At 41.3% G+C, this 19,932-nt stretch overlaps 1 pseudogene; it reads right to left on the minus strand.

Annotated features, from left to right (window-relative positions):
• Positions 1–348: 348 nt before the first annotated feature.
• LOC115665567 (protein ABCI12, chloroplastic-like) lies at positions 349–9,211 on the minus strand (annotated as a pseudogene).
• Positions 9,212–19,932: the final 10,721 nt, after the last annotated feature.

Below are 19,932 nucleotides of genomic sequence, written 5' to 3' on the forward strand. Positions count from 1 at the left end.
TCATCTTTGCTGGTTTACGCAATGAATGGCGGGGAGTTTCTACGCCAAGGTCATTGACCATGGAAATTTATCACTCCGTTGCGGCCTGACTTCATGGAAACAGACTCTTTGGAAACAGCGACCATCAAACCCTCCCCAGACCCCCCAATGCAGGAAGCCTCGGGCAACGGGGCACCCTTTTTGGACAATCCTAAATAGGTATTCCCTTTGTTTAAAGGCACTTATGGAGGAGGAGGAACCACATTATTTTTGAACAATTACAAACAATGCCATCAAGGTTTGGAATCTTTTTGTCACGCCATCGATCCGGCTCCTCCTATCTGGGAAAAAAATGCTTCATTCATTCTCTTAAGAACTTGAATTATACCCTCCTTTTTTCCTGACAGAATTGTCACAATCGTCTCTGAAAGCGGTGCGAACTCCTGCGTCGCCATCAGCGTCCACGTCGCCCTCAACACCGAGTACTCCACGTAACCCTGCCCTCTCTTGCCCTCCCCGTTCCTCGGCTTCTTCGACTTCCTCGAGACTCCGCCGCCGCAGGCAATCCTCCGCGGCCAGGGGCTGACCGAAGGAGAAGGAGTCGGAGTCGCAGTAGGGCAGGTTGTGGGCGGTCGAATCTTGGGCCGCCGTCTCCTGGGAGGACAGGGAGTCCCTGTAGGGGTCCAAAATCGAGTCGTCGTCGTCCATGGAAATGCCGCGGTTCCTGCGACCGTAGGTCCGGACGATCATCGCACCACCGGAGACGCCGTCGCGGGCGGCTTTCCTGGGCACAATCGGGCTCGATGCGGCGGGGGACTGGAGGGGAGGGATTTGAATCTGGGGGACCGGGGTCGTTCAGGGTACCCAAGAACAGGAATTTGAGAGGGGATAGGGAGGGAGGATTTGAGCTCGAGGGTTCTTGAATTTGAGCTGAAGAGGAATATGACGAAGGAGGAGGAGGAGGAGGAGCAGGGTGTTCGAGAGAGATAAGTGGTTGGATTTGCCGATCTTTGGTTTGGGTTCGGATTTTGAAATTTCTGTGAACCGGTTCGGTTCGATTCGGTTCGGTTCGTGGAATTCCGCATGACATCAACAAAATTCGTGAACTTTCTTTTTTTTTTTTGGTCTGAAAATTCGTGAAACTTTGAGATAATAGCGAACGTCCCCGAATTTTGGCCCAGAGCATAACGTGGTTCTTAATTTGTTTCGATGTAATCCCCGAGCAGCTTAGACTTTTAGTTTGTTCAATGCGGCCCTCGAAACTTTAATTTTTCCAATGTGATCCCTCAACTTTCGATAAATGTTCAATCTAGTCCTTGAATTATCGAGTCTATGGCCTGAATTGAGCCTGTATCAAATGTTGAAGGACCGCGTAAGGTTCAAGGACCACATTACTATCAAATGAGAACGGAGATTCACCATTTTTATGCCATCACATGAACGCTGACTCGGACCGTTGAATGAACACCGATTTTGCTTCCCCACAACGTCATGTGGATTAATAAGTACGGAAAAATGGGGAAAAGGAAAATGCCTAAAACCTCGAGGACAGACGGAGGGTGTGTGTATGTGAGATCGAGCGGAGGGGAAAGGGACGGTCCAGCCGCGAGGCACCACTGGTTACTCTTAACAGCCAAAGTGAATCGAAAATCAGCGATTCTGATTGATACCCCAACTAATGGACTCAAAACCACAGAAGTTAGACACCAAACCAAGAATCGAAGTCCCAACTTCTGCATTTTCATCTCAAATTTCACATACAGGTTGATCAACACTTGTTCCTTTAGGGTTCCAATGAGATATTCAATCTCAATCCACGTACAATTAAGGATTAAATTAGATGCATTGCCACTCCAATCCGACAGCCTCCAGGCAGAGCTGTACAAAAACTCTCTCTCTCTCTCTCTCTCTCTCTCTCTCTCACGCACACCCGCGCGCCCACCCTCAAATCAAAGTCACGCACAATCAAATCGTCTCTGCAACAGTTTCATTCACTTTTGGAGCACCACTTTTTTAGAAAGGATCTTACAGTTTGCTTAAAATCATGCAAACAATTATCTGACATACCACCGCACCAAGAGGAGTACTGAAGTGGCACATTGCTAGATATTACTGCTGTGCCAATGAGCAAAAAATTGCAGATAGACCACACTAAATTTCGGCGGAAACTAAGAATCTAACAAAGCCTCTAGGCTGTATAACGTGATAACATTACATCAAAATCAAGTAGTACTAGCTTTGCAATCCTAGATAGATCTGAGGACATTTAGTAATCCTATCAACTGTGCCTAGATAATTCTGAACGTGAAAGACTTCATTTCACGAAGTTCATATCTTTGACTCAAGTTTTGGAGATGGTGTCAAGCTAAAGATGACAGGTGTGTATAAAAGTGTAAAAATTAACAGAAAATAGAGTAAAACTGTCGTTCCAGGATTGTCCTATGAACGATTTCCTAAACTCATATTAGGTCTATGCTTTAGTATCGTAGCTACAAACAGATTTCTTTATTTGTTCTCCAAATTGGTATTTTCCATTTTCTCAGAAGTTGGCTATTGTAGCGTAAGATTTGAGATATGAACCGGTAATTTCTTTCAATTCATCGTTGCATGAACCTTTTGACAATGCAAGCGATGATAAAAATCATCCGATTATCATAAAAGGGTTACAGAGTTTCTCGGTTGGCAATTGGTGGACCTAAAAAGATTGCAACACTTCGCTACATAAATTTGAAGAAGAAATTATAATTCCAGACCAGAATGATAAATAAACCTGTGAGATCTACTCGGCATGGGTAAATATATTTTTGAGGATCTGACGAATGTGGGAAATGAACACTGCATAGTAAAATCCAACACAATATAATTAGTAGAGTAACCAAAAAAGTTGAAGAGTGTTAAAACAACAAAAATTCTTTAGTAGTAAGACATCATAATGTGCCTACAGTCTTCATCATGTTTTATCGTCAAGGTCGTGATCCTTTGTATCGAGTTTTACATAGTATCAAGAAAGTCGAGCAAAGGAACATGAATAGGCATTGGAAAAAACAGAGAGGTGAACTAAATAAGTTTGGCTATACAGTATGCAAAAAGTTTCAAGAACAAGATGAAAGTGTAGTAACTACTGAGACAACAAATAAATACAAATTCATGCTCCTGGCAATAGTGGCAGACTCCTGTGAGAACAGATTAATATAACTACTGAATGAATATCACAATGATATTGATTGAGAGTTCCACCAATTGAGACAATTTATGTTCTGATAGATTGTTAGCAATAGTATTATTCTTCAATCTGCGGAGTAGTAGGTCATACTTTGCATGAGTTGGTGCTTCCATAAGCATTTCTGCATGCAAGCATGAGATTGTGGTGTGCGCGCGCGCGCGACAGGGAGGGAGAGAGAGAGAGAGAGAGAGAGAAAGGACCGGTTTTTTCCTTTCTGCCCTCCGCCCACAAAGCCAAAAAAATTAACTGAAGAAAAGGAGGATATAAGATGCACGGGAGCAAAAATCAGTGGATCTCCATCACCGTGACTAAAAGATATTGAATACAGGATGTTTTGTCATTGTTGACACCTATTTTTAATTTGCCCAAAATTAGTTACACAAAATTTAGGAGTTAATTTTCTTTAATTCCTAAAACAAAAAGTATTTTCTATTTCAATGCATTGCATATAGGAATTAGGCACATTTGTATTAATAGGGTCTATTAAAATCTTCAAAAAAAAATTAATTAATTAATTTAAAAATTAATTTAAAAAAAAATCGGATCGGGCCGGGCCAAGGCCGGCCCAACCCGACCCTCTTTTTCTATTTTCTTTTTTCCCCCGCATGGGCCCAGCCCATTCTTTTTTTTTTCTTTTTTTTTCCCCTTCGCGCGGGCCCAGGCTCGCTTTCCTTTCTTTTCTTCTTCCCCCCCCATGGTGGGCTGGCCCGGCCCAACCTTTCTCCTTCCTTCTCCCCTCGTCGCTCTCGCTGCCCTGTTCACCTCTGCTCACCGACGGCAGCGTGACGCACGGCGGCGCCGCTCCTCACCGTCGCTATCTGGCCAGAGGAAGGCCGAAGGGGCACGCCGACGGGACTGGCATTAATTGCCAGTCCCGTCCTCCCCGTTTTCCCGGGCCTCCCTTATCTCCTTCTCCCTCTCTTCCCTCTCTTCCCCCTGTTTCTCTGCTCTGCCATCTCAGAGCCTCCCCCTGCTCTGCACCGGCCTAAGTGGCCACGAAAGTCATGGCCAGCGTAGGCCGGTGCAGGCCGTCGTCATGCAGACGCAACGGAGCAGAGAGATGCGTCGTCGCCGGCTATATATAGCCGGAGAGAGAGAGAGAGGCCCGGTCGGTCATTTTTGAGAGAGAAACAGAGAGAGAAAGAGAGAAAATAGAGAGAGAAAGAGAGGAGAGTTGGTTTTTACAGGTTCCCAGCCGCGTCGCCGTCGCCCCCCGATCAACCGGAAACCCCCCAGACGCGCTGTCGACGGTGAGCTCTCCCCCCGGCTCGAATCGCTCTGTTTTCCCCCGTTTTTGCTCCCGGTTTGGCCGGGACCAGCGCCGGCCGTTTCGCGCGAATCCCGGCCCATACCGCCGTCTCCCGCCGTCCGTGCATCGTCGCCAAAGGTAAGAACGGGTGTCCCGAGAACGGCGAGGCCTCGAAATAGGTCAGGATTCCCCTTTTTTAGCGCTGCTCACCGTTTGTTTGATAAAATGCCTCAAAGAGGCCGTTTTTTAATTACCTCGCCGGCCGGTGAGCGACGGTCGGACGGCAACCCAGGTGGCCGGCGAGGCTTGGCAGTGCTCCCAGAAGTCGATTTGAGGGGCGGCGTCGGTTTGGGTAGGCCGGCGAGCGGCCGATTTCTGGTTTCTCCGGCGTCCGCGACCGTCGGATCGGCCTGACCTGGTTCAGTTGACCCGACCCGGGTCAACGCCCCGGGTCGGATCCGTTGACCCGGGTCAACGCCCCGGGTCGGATCCGTTGACCCGGGTCAGTCCAGCCGACCCGGTTCAGCTGATCCGACCCGGGTCAACGCCCCGGGTCGGGTCCATTGACTCAGGTCGGATCCGACCGACTCGGTCTCTTTTTATTTTTATTTTTAAAAAAAATATTTTAAAATTTAAAAAAATTTAAAAAAAATTTAAAAAAAGATTTTCTTTTCTTTTTTTTCTTTTTCCCTTCTTGTTTTTTTTATTTTTCAAAAAAAAAAATTTCGAATTTATTATTATTATTATTATTATTATTTTTTAAATATGTGATATATTTGTTGATTTAATTTGTTGTGATATTATTATGTAAGTTTTTGTTTTGTTTAAATTAAAACAAACCTAAGGTTACGCGGTAGTATTTTGCGTGTTTTTATTACCGTTGTATTGTTATGCATGCTTTTTAATACAATTGCATGAGCTGTTGTGTTTTTAAATGTCATCTGACTCAGTTAAGGTTAGAACCTTAGGCTACATGAATTATTGTGTTTTTTATTGCTAATCGTTTCTGATTATGCACTCGCTTGATCACCTCACATGTTACGAGAAAGGTCCTAAAATCAATTTAAATTGCCTGACAAATGTTTTCATGAAATGAACAGGGTAAAAAGGCACCGAAAGGGCATTAGTTATCCAACTAGTGTAACCAAGTCCCCGAATTCAGTCAATCTCTGGTTTGCAGGAATAGAGTGATTCTCCCATCACCCTATTTGGGTTTCTAATCAACCCACCCCAAATCGATTAGTGGCGACTCCTTGGTATAAACTATTTGCATGTTAAATACTTAAACCCTAAGTCGCGATATGGTATGGGCTTGGGAGAGCTCGAGTTAAGTCCCAAACCTAGACTTAGCACGTACCAGGCGAAACCCCCTCTTTTGTTAAAAAAAGCGAGGGAGGTCGGTCGCGACAGTCATGTCTGTATAAAAGTTAATTAAAAAGTAACCAGTAATCTGACTAAAAAGTTTCACTTTTCATGTTGACCAAAACCTTCTCAAAGCCAACTAAAACATGATTACAAGCCAATAATGGACGCTAACAATATAGCTTTTACCATCAATCGTCTCCATCATGGTCAACTTGTGCCAAGTTATTCTGCGAGATACTATTCCAAGTGCCACATTACGGACCTGCCATGTGAAGTGGACATTTCAAACATAAGAGACCAAGAGGGAAACCTAGCAGATTCATACTGAAGAAACACATCCGACCGATTATAGTCTTATCCCATCAAATACAAGATTGATGAACCTTAATGAGAGCGAGGGGGTGAGAAAAATTTCAGCAACTGGTGCACCAACATAACTAAATGGGAGCATATACCACTTCAAAGCAGATGCTAGTTGTTCCGGTGTTGTAGTTGTTAGGCAAAGGCTCGCACCTCAGAAAATCTTCAAAAGGAAGAATCACCTCTCCTCAGGATAATCTTATTTTAGTCCATGTATGCAATTGATAGAACTTGAGAACATGAAAGTTCTATAAAATTAATATACCATTGCAAAAAAAAATAAAAATTAATCACTTCTCTTTGAAGAAATGCTTCTTATGAGTACCATTCCACATCAATCTAAATAAAAGAAAATCAGACAAGTATATTGGCTCAAGTATCTAACTCCACGTTACTGAATTCACTGTGAACTACACATTACTGAATTCAATGTGAAGTGCAACAAAATAAGGATAATTATAAGCAACTCACAGTGAATGTTAAACAAGCAGCTGTGCTAGCCACTGACAAGCCCTACTTTGCAAATCGTAGCGGTCCCAGCTTCATAATTAAGTATGAATAACCTTCAAAGGGTGGAGGAACATTGGGCAATCCGACCATTGCCGGGGGTGGGGTTCTTGACTGGTCTAATGGAGGCACACCATCTGATCCGAATCCCAACATTATAAAGAGAATGCCAGAGAGCAACGATACTCTTCCCAGTTGATCCTGCAATAGCTGAAGAAGCAAATAGGAAATTCCACCAGAGGGGAAAAGGAAAGATAAAATCCGGTCAAGAAACAACGCACAGCCATTCTTACATGCTCTGTATCAATGAATAGAGAGAATGTCCAGTAAGATATGTTTTCAACAGTTCAGAGTTAAATCATATTAGACTGTTCAGTTGATTCCTTTTTGTCATTGTCCCTTGATAAACGATCCTCAAATGGAATGAGGCCAAGAAGGGCACGGAATAGCCAGTTCAACAAAGAGAAACATAAATATAACGAACAAATGTAACTGGACAGAGGCATGACTATTTTCCCCCCAACACTATGTATCTGTTCTGAAGACCACAAGCCATAAGCAAGCGAAGACAATTCATCTTATTGCCAGATATGACTTAATTTGACAAAAGGAATGGAAGAATGGAAAACCAGACAGAGTCCCAAATTCTAGACCGTGCTCATTAGATGCTTCAGTTATTTTTCTACGGAAAAACACAAACAATGATCTACATGAACGAAAGGTATCCAGGGAAGCTCATTGAACGAATCTTGGAAGGATATGTAACTGTTTGGGTCAACAATTCAACAGATCAACTCACCATCCACGTACGTCTTGGTAGGATCCAAAGGCCAGGTACAACACTAGCCCAAAACGCATTATTATGGGGGACCTGGCTGGTAAAACAACAAGAACCAGAAGCCAAACCTGCAAGCCAAAGACGATCGGGAAATTAAGAACCCGTCTAGCTCCGGTAGAAGGTGAAGTAACTGCTTAAACTATTGGTACAGGCAGCCATTTGTTGTTTTGGAGTGTACATCATAGGAGCAAGTGGATAAAGGCACTTGAGCATCAATCTTGCATATGAAAAACAGCTCATGTTGCGTAAATGTTTTGAATTAAAAAAAAGGATTAATCATAAGCCTTTTTTTATTATCAAAAGAAGTCGCGCACACAGCTTTCGAATCTTTGGTCCACTTAGAGGAGAAGAAAAAATTAACTGTGATTCCATATGCCGCAATGTCAAAGCTTAGTTCTGCTTACTAGGATGAATGGCAGTGCACAGCAGCTGGAAGGTAGCAACTGCCAGAAATAACTCGATGGTAAGGAAGCAGCTGGTCAAAAGCTAAAAACTTCTACAATGTCAAGGATCATGTCTAAAAGCTGTCAATTCATGTTAAGACCAGTGAAACAGCAAGCAGTGCCCCACCAAGCTCTGGCTACAGAACTTAAAATGGGGAAATGGCAGACTTAGTATACGGAAATATTCTAGTTGACACAGCCCAAAAAACACGTGCAAATCCCCATTGCCTAAACTCAACGCGAATCGACACTCGAAAGTTCCCCTTCTTTTTCTGGAGTGTTTGCAAGCAAAAGGAAAACCAAGAAGTTACACTGCCTTATACTCCTCTATCATTCCCAGAACTTGGGACTGAATTGAGAGATTGACAGATGAATAAACACATAGAACTCAGCACCCAGGTCAAACAATCATGAAAGAGATCATGCTGAAGAACAACCGCCACATAACCAATCATTAAGACTACAATCATATAAGTTCACAACAAGGAAAGCGCCTCACCTGTTTGATCCTAGGATCCACCGAATGCAAGAACGTGGTGGGGCCCGCCACAAACTGGCTGATGGGGCTGGCGGTGGCATTGGCAATCAGCCTCAGCACCTTATCGACTCCGACGACGCCCCTCGGCAACCGGTTCACCCAGTTCTGGACTCCTCCTCCGCCGTCGTCTTCAGCCGACGAGCTTGCCCGGAAAATCCTCCTTCCGGAGGAAACCGAGCTCTTTCGCAGTTACACGAGTGGGCTACGGTTTCGGCGGTTCCGCTTCAAGCTCCGGGCCGGCGAGGGCTTGAAGACCGGTGTTTGCGGGAGAGGAGCAATGGGTACGCTCTGGAATGCGCAATTCATGCAATTCATGGATGGAGACAGGGGAATTTGAGAGGTTTTGAGTAGAAGATTTTGCAGAAATGGAGAGAGAGAGAGAGAGAGAGAGGAAGGTAGCGTCGGATGAAAATGGCGGGAGTTCAACAGTTTTATTTTTGGGGGATGAAAAATGAAAATATTCTAAATAGGGTAAGAGCTACCAAAAATTCTAAATTTTTCCCATTTCGATACATTTACCCAAAAAACTTGTGACATAAAAAACCTCATATTTGTATTAATGTAATACATTTATTCCAAACTTTTCTATGACACCAAAAGTTTCAAATTTAGACTCCCACGAACATTCACCTTCCGTCAAGATTTTTTTTCCTTTTTTCTTTTTTTGGTTCCTACTTCATCTGGCCACCACCGCCCTTACCGTCGCCATGGCCACCAACCTCACCGTTGCCAAATCAAGAAAGAAAACGAATGAGGAAATAAAAGAAACGGAAAAAGAAAATGAGAAAAAAAAATTACAATGATTTGACATTTTTACCACTTGAGCATCACATCGGCTCCATTCGATTTCCACCATCCATATAGGTAGCCACATAAGATTCTTAGCAACATTCGTGAATGGAATTTTGACATATGGTAACTATGTCAAATGGGTACACGGTATAAATTTGAGGTTTTTGGTGTCAGTGAAAAAAAGTTTGAGGTATGATGTCACTGAAAAAAATTTAGGATAAATGTGTCACGGTGGGTATAGTTTGGGATTTTTTGTGATTTTTTTCCTTTCAAATATTAAGTCAAAATACTTATATTTCGGTAGAGAGTGCAATAAAACCAGCCCTTTTATTTCATGCAAATCACGTTTTTGTTGATCTTGAAAATCTATATTTCAAAAATCGAATTCTTATTTTCCAAATCTTTCCCTAATCCCTCGGACGGAATTTCGCGCCGCCCCACTCTTCTCATTCAGGTAGGTTGCTCTTGCCAATTTCCGCTCCATTCTAACTTTTGTAATGCCATATTATTTGTTTGGTCATGGGTTTGTGGGGGATTTGTTTGGTTCCACGAATTTGTGCTTTATGGAGAAGATGGGCGCATTTTTTGTTTTGTGCTCTGGATTCTTGTCGGAGCGTTGGCCGTCGTGGGCATTTTCTTTTCCTTCTTAGGAGGTCGGCATAGTGACGAGAGTATATCTTGGCCAAGGATTTTGCGGTTTACAGGGGTATCTATTCACGTTTGGCTATAATGCGGCTTTGTTCAGTATTTGAGTTTATTGGTAGCTAATCCATTTGCCTCAAAATACAGCATTCTCCTGGAGTACATTTTCACCATTTGGTTTTGTTCTTCTCGTCTGTGTTTCATTTTTGCTTTAATGAGAATATATCTGCCATTTTGTTTCGTTTTGTTCATGGATTGAACGTTGTTTGGTGTTTTTAAAGAAAAGAAACTCAAAGTTAATGGTTCTATGAATTGGGGAACGAAGGCAAAACCCATTTTGTAGAGGCTGTGAGATGTGGGGGATAAAAGCCAAAACAAAAAAAAAAAGAAGAAAGAAAGAAAAAACCGAAAACCGAACCGAACCGAACCGTTTGCAGCCCTATCAGTGAGACATTGAAGTCATAGAACCTAGTTGAGGTCGTTTGGCTGAAATTTGTTGCAAATTCTTATGTTTATTGTTAGTGGTTTATTGTCCGGGAACAAGCTCTCGAAGCTCGCGGAGTGGTCCGATTCATCGCCGCGTGTAACAGCCCGAATTTCGATGTAAGTCCGGGATCAATAAAACGGATATTATTCGCATTTCATTTTAGTAAGTCTCGCCCAGAGCTGATCGCTCTCGGAATACTAACCAACGGTGCATGGCTAACTAGAAAGCGGTACGTGGACCGGGGACCCTATCGTGAAACGGATACCGATCGCGAGAGATGCTGAGGGAATATTTTGAACAGATGTGGGCCGATCTTAGGAAAGGTAACGGATTTGGTTTGGCCAAGGCCAACGTTGTACACTTTCCCGGATCGCGAGGTGAATCTGCATGACCGAAAAGTGCACGTGGCCAATCAGTCCTGAACCTAAACCGAACGATCGTAGCCTCTGGGGCTAGTGATAATTTCTCATTCTCTCAATTATCGAGACCATTACGATACGGGTAGCCCTAAGTCGATACGCGTAATTTCTAAACTGCCGCCCGTTAGTGAGAGACCCTGAAATTGAAAGTTTAGCGGGTTTTGTTTACGGAATTGGGCCCGGATTTCGGTATCGATTTTCGAAGGTTTAAGAGACTATTTTTGGGGACCTGACGTCATATTACGCTGGCCACACACATGTGGAGTTAGTACGAGTAAAAATTGGAATTTCGGTCCGGGGGTGAAAAATTACGATTTTGCCCCCGGGATGCCGAGTCGCTTTTCGAGGCCAAATGAGGTTATTTTTCGTGGCCGACGCCATTTTTGGGTGGCCACGCATACCAGGAGTCGTTTTGGCCAAAAATTGGAATTTCGACAAAAATTGGAAAAATAATATTATTTTATTCCCGAAACTTTGACGTGCATTTTCGAGGGCTTGCGCGATGAATTTCGCGATTCCGACGCCATATTATGTTGGCCACGCACATATGGAACACGTATGTGCGAAAATTGGAATTTCGGTTCGGGATCGAAAAATTACGAAAATGCCCCTAGGCCATTTTTGAGTAATTTCGAAAATTATTCTTAATTAGGGGTTTAACCAAGGTTGGTTAAGGTTAAATCAGGTCTGGTCAACCATGGTTAGGGACAAAAGACCATTTCACCCCTAAATTATTGGATTAGGGCAAATCCTAGCCTTTGGATCAAGGGCAAAATTGTCCATTGGCTTGATTTTTGACACATGGCACCCCTAGTCTAGATGTTTGACCAAGATAAACTCTCTCTCTCTCTCCTCTCACCCTCATTCTGGCCAGAATAGCCTCCTCTCCTCCGTAGCTTACTCCCCCTCTCTTTTTTTTTTTCTCTCTTGATTTTGCCTTGCGGAGCTTCTTAGCCGCCTGCCAGGCTTCTTTGCCGCCGCCGACCGCAGTGCCTCATTGTCGACACCCTTGATCCCCCGCCTCGGCTCAGCCTTGGTTTCGTCCATTTCTCTCTCCCTTTCCCCCTCTTTTTCTCTCTTTTTCTCATTTTACATTACGTGACGCATACAGCCGAGCTTCGCCGGACTCACGATCGCCGTTCCGTCGACACCCGACCGTTCAGCATGTCCATACGTCGCCGTTCAGCCCAGTCCGTACAGTGACCGTACGGTTACTATTCACCGTCAGTACGGTCACTGTTCATCTCCGACCGTACGGCCGTCGCGGCCGTCACCGGCACCTCGCCGGCCACCCGTTCCCGCCTGTCCGTACGGGGGGGGGGGGGGTACTGTTCATGCCGTCCGTACGGGGGTTACTGTTCATCGTCGCCGGGAATTCGCCGCCGGTTGCACTGTTCACCGGTGATCGGCCGCCATTCCCCGTCGTCGTGACCTTTGGATTAGGTGAGTAAAATTCCTAAACCCGGATTAGGACTGTTAATGCGTTTTCTGGACTGGTTTAGATATTATCGGTGCATTTTGGACTGGCTTAGATAATAGCAGTGTGTATTTCAGACTGGGTTGAGAGTTGATTGGTAGAAATTATTATCGGAAAAATTTAGTGGATTAATGAGAATCGTTGGGGATGATAATGGGGTTTAATGACCAATTTAGGAGCTCGTTGGTGAAATTACCGGGTGTACCGGGTTGGTGATTGTACGTCAAGCGTAGCCCAATTGTGATTGATTTCGTGCTGCTATGTCGTATGTTGTATGGCTGATTTTGTGGAGTGCGATTGGCCATAGTTTGGTTTACAATGAATTGCTGATTTGTGAATCGCACGTTAGGCCACACGGTATTAATTGGGCCAATTAAGCACGTGTTGTGACATTGGGTGTCTGAATTATATTGGTGCTCGTGGTGCATTGCATTGCATAACATGGACACGCATTGCGTATGCCAAGAGTGAGGCATGTGATGAAATTGTGCGAGCATGCGTGTCTGCCATGAGCATGTGATAACCTAAAATACCCTGAAGCGTTATACGCTGGGTTCAGATAATAATGAGTTGTGTGATCACCTAAGGACCTTCGGGTCGATACCGTCCTCATGCACTTTGAAGCAGGACGATGCCCGGTACGTCCGGAAGGCGACCATCCTCATGCACTTTGAAGCAGTGCTCGGTTCGCAAGGAGAAACCAGTGTTGCGCCTCATGCACTTTGGAACGGGCTAGAGACCTTTGGGCCAGATCGGTTGCTGCGCCTCATGCACTTTGAAGCAGGCTAGACGCACCGGGCCATGAAAAATTGATGACTCGAGTCGTAATAATAATTAATTGGGCAAGTGTGCCAGTGTGGGCCAGTGGGCCAAAGAAATGTGCATGGCATGCCAATGACATTTGCATGCATAAACATGAATTGAATAGCATGCGAGTGTGTGAGACTCGGTGTATGAGCATGTGATTGGCGTACGTGTGATAATGTGTGCCACGTATGTCCCGTGATTATTACATATTGAACTGTCTAACCTGCAGGGTCAGAGAATTGTATGATTATGGTTGTGTTATGATTTTAAATGTTTGTTTCCAGTCAGGAGATTGCATGCTAGCCTAGCCTAGGTTTAGGGGTTGAACTCACTGAGATTCGTCTCACGGTTGTGTAAACCGAAACATTTTCAGACCCCCAGCAGTAGGATGCCGAGGTCACCACCTATTTTTGGGAATACCGCCTTTTATCCAGCAGTCGTCGAGCATGCAGATGGAGCAGAACGGAGAAGTGGCTGTTTGGGTTATTCCCAGCTGTTGGTGTTTCCTTTTTGGTTGTCGTGAACACTGTAAAAAGAGTTTTAAAATAGTAATATAAGTATATACATATTTTCTGCGTTGATCGTTGTTTATTGGATGGCTATCGTTGGCTCATATTGTAATTGTCTGGGTTTGTTTATTTTATACTTCCGCTTGTGCTTGATCTCTGTATGGGCGTGGGTCGGCGACGCTTCCTGGGACGTCGCAATTTATCGACCGAAGGTGGGGTGCTCTCGCTTCGTGGGGTACGGGGCGTGACACCGCGCGCCTCCTCTTTCGCCATGTTGCCGTCTCTCTCCTGCGACTAGTCAGCGTCATCCGGGAGGCACCGACGCCACCGAGCGGGCCTGGCCAGGGCCCCTTCCCGGCGGCATCGGAGGGACTTCGCGGCCATCAGCGACGTTGGGAGAGGGGGAGGAAAAAGAAAAGAGTGGCTTCTGCGGGAAAAGGGAAGTGGGAATGAGTATCAGTGAATCGAGCCACACCAAACTAGGCCAAGCAAAGGCTCGTCTCAATCTGATGAGTCGACGAAGGCTTTGCCACTTCGGGTGATTCCTATCTCGCCGTAGAAACGATGGTTCTTTTGTGGGATTTTTGTTGATCTTTGATTGAAGATTTTCTCATAAGTGGAAGACGAAAAAATGAAACCGGAGAGAGAGAGAGAGAGACATTGATTGTTTGAGATGGATTTGCAGAGAGATGAGAGGTCGCGCGAGTGGGAAGCACAGTTGCTGGTGGAGACCCTGCCTCTTTTGTAAGATTCTAAAACGGCTAAAGTGAGTTTAAAATTTTAATTTTCTTCTTTGAGATTGCCATTTGACTCCCAAAAATTTATGGAGTGAGTAAAGTGAAATAATATTTTTCACCGTGGAGCGCTGTAGCGGCGGAGCCTGAATATTACATGTTACTCTCTTAAGTAAAACACGATCCAATTCGATCCCCTACCAACAAATGAATTAAATCTCTTGGTAGCTTGTCTATCATCTAATACAAGATTATCACATCATTATTAGACTAGATAATCCAATTAGCTAGATGGACACGAACGCAGATCTTCGCCGAGAGAGAGAGAGATTATGTGGTTTGGTTTGGCTTGCGTGCGAAAGAGAGAGAATGCGGGAGGGAAAGGGAAAGGAACGGAGTGGCTTTGGGTAAATAGAGCCGGAGGTTACCTCCTCAAGCGGTAACCGGTTTGGAGTAGCTTTAGTTTTTTTTTTTTTTTTAAGGTCGGAAGAGAAGAGTAGCTTTAGTTATATGATTGAAAATAGTACTTTTTTGAGGGCCACACGCACTAGTAATGATAATTATAAAATTGGCAAAAGAAATATCACTTAAAAAATGATAAAATATTATCGATTCATTTTCATCACGTATAACGATCGTTTTACCCTTACCGAACATAACCGATTTCATATTGTACAAGATTCGAATTCGTCGGGAACCAATTCTACTTAATTCGACTAGATCGTCCGATCTTCTTCTTCTTTCTTCTTTTTTTTTTTTCTGAGTATTACCGTATATTATACTGCAAATAGTTTATGCCAATTCTTCTCCCCATATTTATCCAATAGATTCTTTGTTTGTTTGTAAATATATCCCATTACTTATCGTGCACGATAGACTGGAGTCGACTTTACGTGTAATTATAGATAGAGTCACTTCCTTATTCTCGTTGAATTCATTTTACTATTTATTACTTTCTTATTCCCATTGAGTTAAAACTTGAGACTTTGTCTCCGAGACTGCATGTCAAGTGGGGTTTGTTCGGTGAATTTCTTGGGCTCTTACACTTCCGAGGCCCACAAACTCTTCATTCCCATTTGGATTTCTTTTGGATCAAACTAAACTTCTAGATTTTGTCAAAGGAGTACTTTAAAAGAATTTGGCCAAATTAAAAATTAATATTTTGTCTAAGGAGTAATTTGAAAGAAGCCAAATTTTCCTTTGAATCATGTTCGATGAAGTACCTACAATGGGGAGGGAGCATATAAACTCCGAAGCTCAATAAGACTAACAACGGTCGATACGGACTTGGATTCCTCTTCGGCCTTGAAAATACTCAAAACAGAACACCAAATTCCTTTTGGGTAGCTTCACCCATCCATCCAACCTTTAAAACCCTAGATGCATTAGCACCTTTTAAACCCTAAATTTCTCCCATCCCATGTCAACCTCTCCTTTGTGCCCTAGACCGATTCCTCCTTGGTTGCCGGTAAGAGATGCTCTACCTGGTCGAGATTGATCGTCTCGTTTTCTCGGCCGTACCTCTTTGCCATTTGAAGGGGGCTTTCGGCTATGTTTCCCCTGCCTCCCTCTCGCAACGAGGTCTGGGCTCCTCACGACTTCTCGATGTATTCCAATGTTGGTTTTTCTGGTCAGCATCCTGCACTTTTTATTGGGTTTCTCACCTTCATGCAGTGTGGTCTTGTCTGTAATTCCCATCACTTATGCAGTGGGTTTGTTTCTTATCTTTCCATCTCTTGTTGGAGGAAAAAGAAGAATAATAGTAGGGTTGAGAGAATATGTGAATACAAAAAATAAAAAATATTTACACATTTCCAAAAATTTCTTTTATTTAATTTTTTTCTTTTTAAACTTTATAAAATTTGCCAATAATTTGGTTTTAATTTATTTTTAATAGGTAGGAAATAATTTGACACTTCTAATTTATAAATAAATTGGCCCCAAATTTTTGTAATTTTTCTTTAATTTTCAATACCTTTTCCACTTTTTCTACTTATTTAACTGTTCTTTTTAATTTTTTGCTTTTACTTAATTTTTTATATTATATAAAAAAAATTTTTTTTTTTTTTTAATTATTTTTTTTAAATATTTTAAAAAAATTAAAGAATTTTTCTTTCCCATCTTAAAATTATTAATTTTTCTTTTTTTTTTTTTCTTTCTTTTTTTTTATTTTTTTTTTTTATTTTTTTTTTGGGCGGAAACGGGACGGAACCTGGCTGATGCGTCCCTTTTATTTTTTTTTTATTCTTTTCCTCAATCATAATTTTTTTAATTTATTTGGTAGGGCTTTTGGGAGGGGGGTTTTTGTGGTTTTTTTTTTTTTTTTTCTTTTTTTTTTTCCATTTCTTTTTGGAAAGAGAAAGATATAAGGGAGAGAGAATTCATTTTTTAGTTTGCATTTAGTTTAGTTTTCTCAATCATTGTGTTTATGATCATCGCAATTAGAGCGAAGGACGGTTAAGGAAGATGAAGAAAGATAGAAAAAAAAAGAAAACAAGAGAAAGAAGAAAGAAAAACAGGTATTTGGACGAGAATGTCCTTGGATGTGAACAAGATTTGCCTAGTTGGTGAGATTAGGTCCTTATTTGAGATTTAATTGACCACTTGAGACCCTTATTCAAGATAATGTTCACTTCAGGTGCTCTTTTGAGAAAACGGGTCCACTTTGAATCCTTATTTGAAATTTTTCCTTAAAAGATCATTTGTCATACAAGCGCTTTTAATAATTTTTTTTTTTTGGCAAAAGAGAGTCAAATATGGCACTTTGAGTGTTTAGACTTTGGTTTCAATCAGAGTAACTACTAAACAACCAAAAAACTACCCACCATCAAAGAAATTTCCCATTCTTGTACATTACAATTACCATTTCTCCGACCAAAAAAAATTTCCACTTTAGACTTTATCCTTATTAGTAATCATAAAAATGCCGATGGTACTTTAGTAAATCCGGAGTGGACACCGATGCTAATTTAAGAAGTTCCCTTTATTAATAATATAGATGGAAAACCAAATGCTACATCTAAAATTATGAATGTCGTTGTTAGATTTTACCACGTAATTGTTAAGAAATTTATTCGTATTAAACCATTTTTCGTTGAAAGAATAAAATAACCATTTAAAATTATCATACGTACTTAACGACTCTAAATGGTGAAAATTTCATATTTCATTACTTAACATGGTTATAACACGTTGGGATAATTACACAAATGGTTCATGAACTTTACCTCATATGCAATATCGTCCTTGAACTTTTAATTTGCTAAATACAGTTCTTGAACTTTAGCCTGATGTATAATGTGATCCTTGGACTTTTAATTTGTTCAATATAGTCCTTCAACTTTTGATAAATATTCAATTTAGTCCTTAGATTGTAATATCCATAGGTTCGATCTAGTCTATGGATTATATGGTCTGGGAACTACATTGCACATTGGGCTGAAAGTCATGGATTATATTGAACAAATTAAAAGTTCAGTGACCATATTGCACATTGGGCTAAAGTTCATTAATCATTTGTGTCATTTTCCATAACACGTTCCTAGTGTATCATTTTTCGTTCATACAAGATCTTTCATCGATATATCGCCTCCATAAAGTTGTTTGAGTTTTATGATCTTAAAATTTCTCGGTAAGAGAATTAAGTTCGACCAGTGTAATGTAGTTTGATTAATTATTTATTGTTCTTTTCATGTATTTATTGAAATTTACAATGCTGGTATTTTTTTTTACAACTCTTCTTTCATTCTCGTTATTTGGTAAAGACATAAGGCAACAATTAAGATTTCTACACATCAATCAAGTCCTTGCAAACGTGCGCCCCGTGTCACTTTCCATGACCCTGTCCAAGATGACACCATCGACTGCATTGGCCCAATGGTGGGAAGGCCCATTGTTTTTATGTTTTCTTGAAATTTTTACTTTGGATATTTTTTTTTTGGTCAAGTTACTTTGGATATTAGAAAAATACAGTTTAATCTATTCTTCATTTTTTTTCGGTATTTTTCTTTGAAACTTCAATCTTTTAAATTTATATACCTATAAGACTTGAACTTTATACTTTAAAACTCAAAAAATTACATGATATAGATTACGCGGAGGATCTAAACAGCCATGCGTAAAAATTATTTTCACGTGAATTTTTTTCTTTTAATATTTGGCTTGCGAGTTCAAAATCAAAGTTCAATGAATGGTTCACTCTTTCCAAAGAAAAGGAATAACTCTTCTTACTACGAGCATTGCGATCAAATGAACAATTCTTTTCCTTTATATTCAAAATTTGATGTAAATTTGTCACGCTCATTGTTTCTTGAATTTATCTACTCTAGAATGAATATGCGAACTTTTATGGACATGTCTAATCTTACTCAATGGAGTATCTAGATAAATCTTTGATGATTTGAACGACATGAGTTTGTGGGCCTAATTCCATATATATATATATATATATATATATATATATATATATATATCAATTTTAGGTCAAGTGACAATTCTGGTTCTAACTTTTTTTTGTCTTGTAAAAATGCACAAACTTTATGTCGAGTGACAATTCCAGCCCCAACTTTTATTTATCTCGTAAAAAATCACTAACTTTCACTTAAATCTCAAATCTGGCTCCATTTGACTTAGAATCATTGACTATCTGACTTAACTATTCCACCTCTGTAATAAATCAACGTGGCTTACTGACTATATTTAAAGCACTATTCATTGTCTTCTTCTCCGAGCCACAGCTCGTAGAATAACAGTGAAATTGTTCATCTCATTCACTTCACGGACAAGTCAAAAAGATCTAAAGATTGAATCTCTCTGGCCAAATTACGTCATTTTATCGTAATCTGAAGCTATAGACCACCACCCGTCGATAGACGCTATGGAGGAGATCCGCCAAGCTCACGACCATACCATTTTTCTCAAACAAGGGTGACTTTAGACAGAGAGTCGACGGGGGGCCAGATTTGAGATAAGGGTAAAAGTCGATGATATTTTACGAGACCAAAAAAGTTGGAGTTAGAATTGTCACTCGATCTAAAGTTGGTGCTTTTTTATGAGATAAAAAAATTGAGGCTAGAATTGTCACTCGACCTATAGTTTGTGCTTCTTTTTGGAATTAGCCCTGCATTTGTGAAACTTGATCGTTCTTTGATCGTCGAATTTTGGAGAATTCGAAAAAAAGACAATCATAATGAAAAATTCAATCAATTATACTCTAATTTTTTCGAGTGTAAAATAACATAAGCGGTAGATGTGCTCACATATTGGTACAAGCAAATTTATTTTTAATTGTCTTTAGTTCGCTGGATTTACAAATCATATTGAATGAATAATTATAATGCTGGATCTAACAATAGAAAAGAGCGTGCTTGATTATGTTTATTTCGCGAAAAAATTCACGATAAAAGAATGTATTTCGTGAAAATCATTTTTTGAGTAAAATGGGTAGTTTCAATTCGTTTGGCAGTATGGTAAAACAGTTCAAGTGCTGCTTAAATCTCCTTTGAAAGGGAAAATGGTCCATGAATATTTCCCGCCTCTCTCGTAAAACCTTCGAGAACTCTCT

The sequence above is a fragment of the Syzygium oleosum genome, unplaced genomic scaffold, assembly GCF_021117445.2.
Source record: "Syzygium oleosum isolate NSW1041296 unplaced genomic scaffold, Sole_v2.1 Sole_v2.39, whole genome shotgun sequence".
Taxonomy (NCBI): Eukaryota; Viridiplantae; Streptophyta; class Magnoliopsida; order Myrtales; family Myrtaceae; genus Syzygium; species Syzygium oleosum.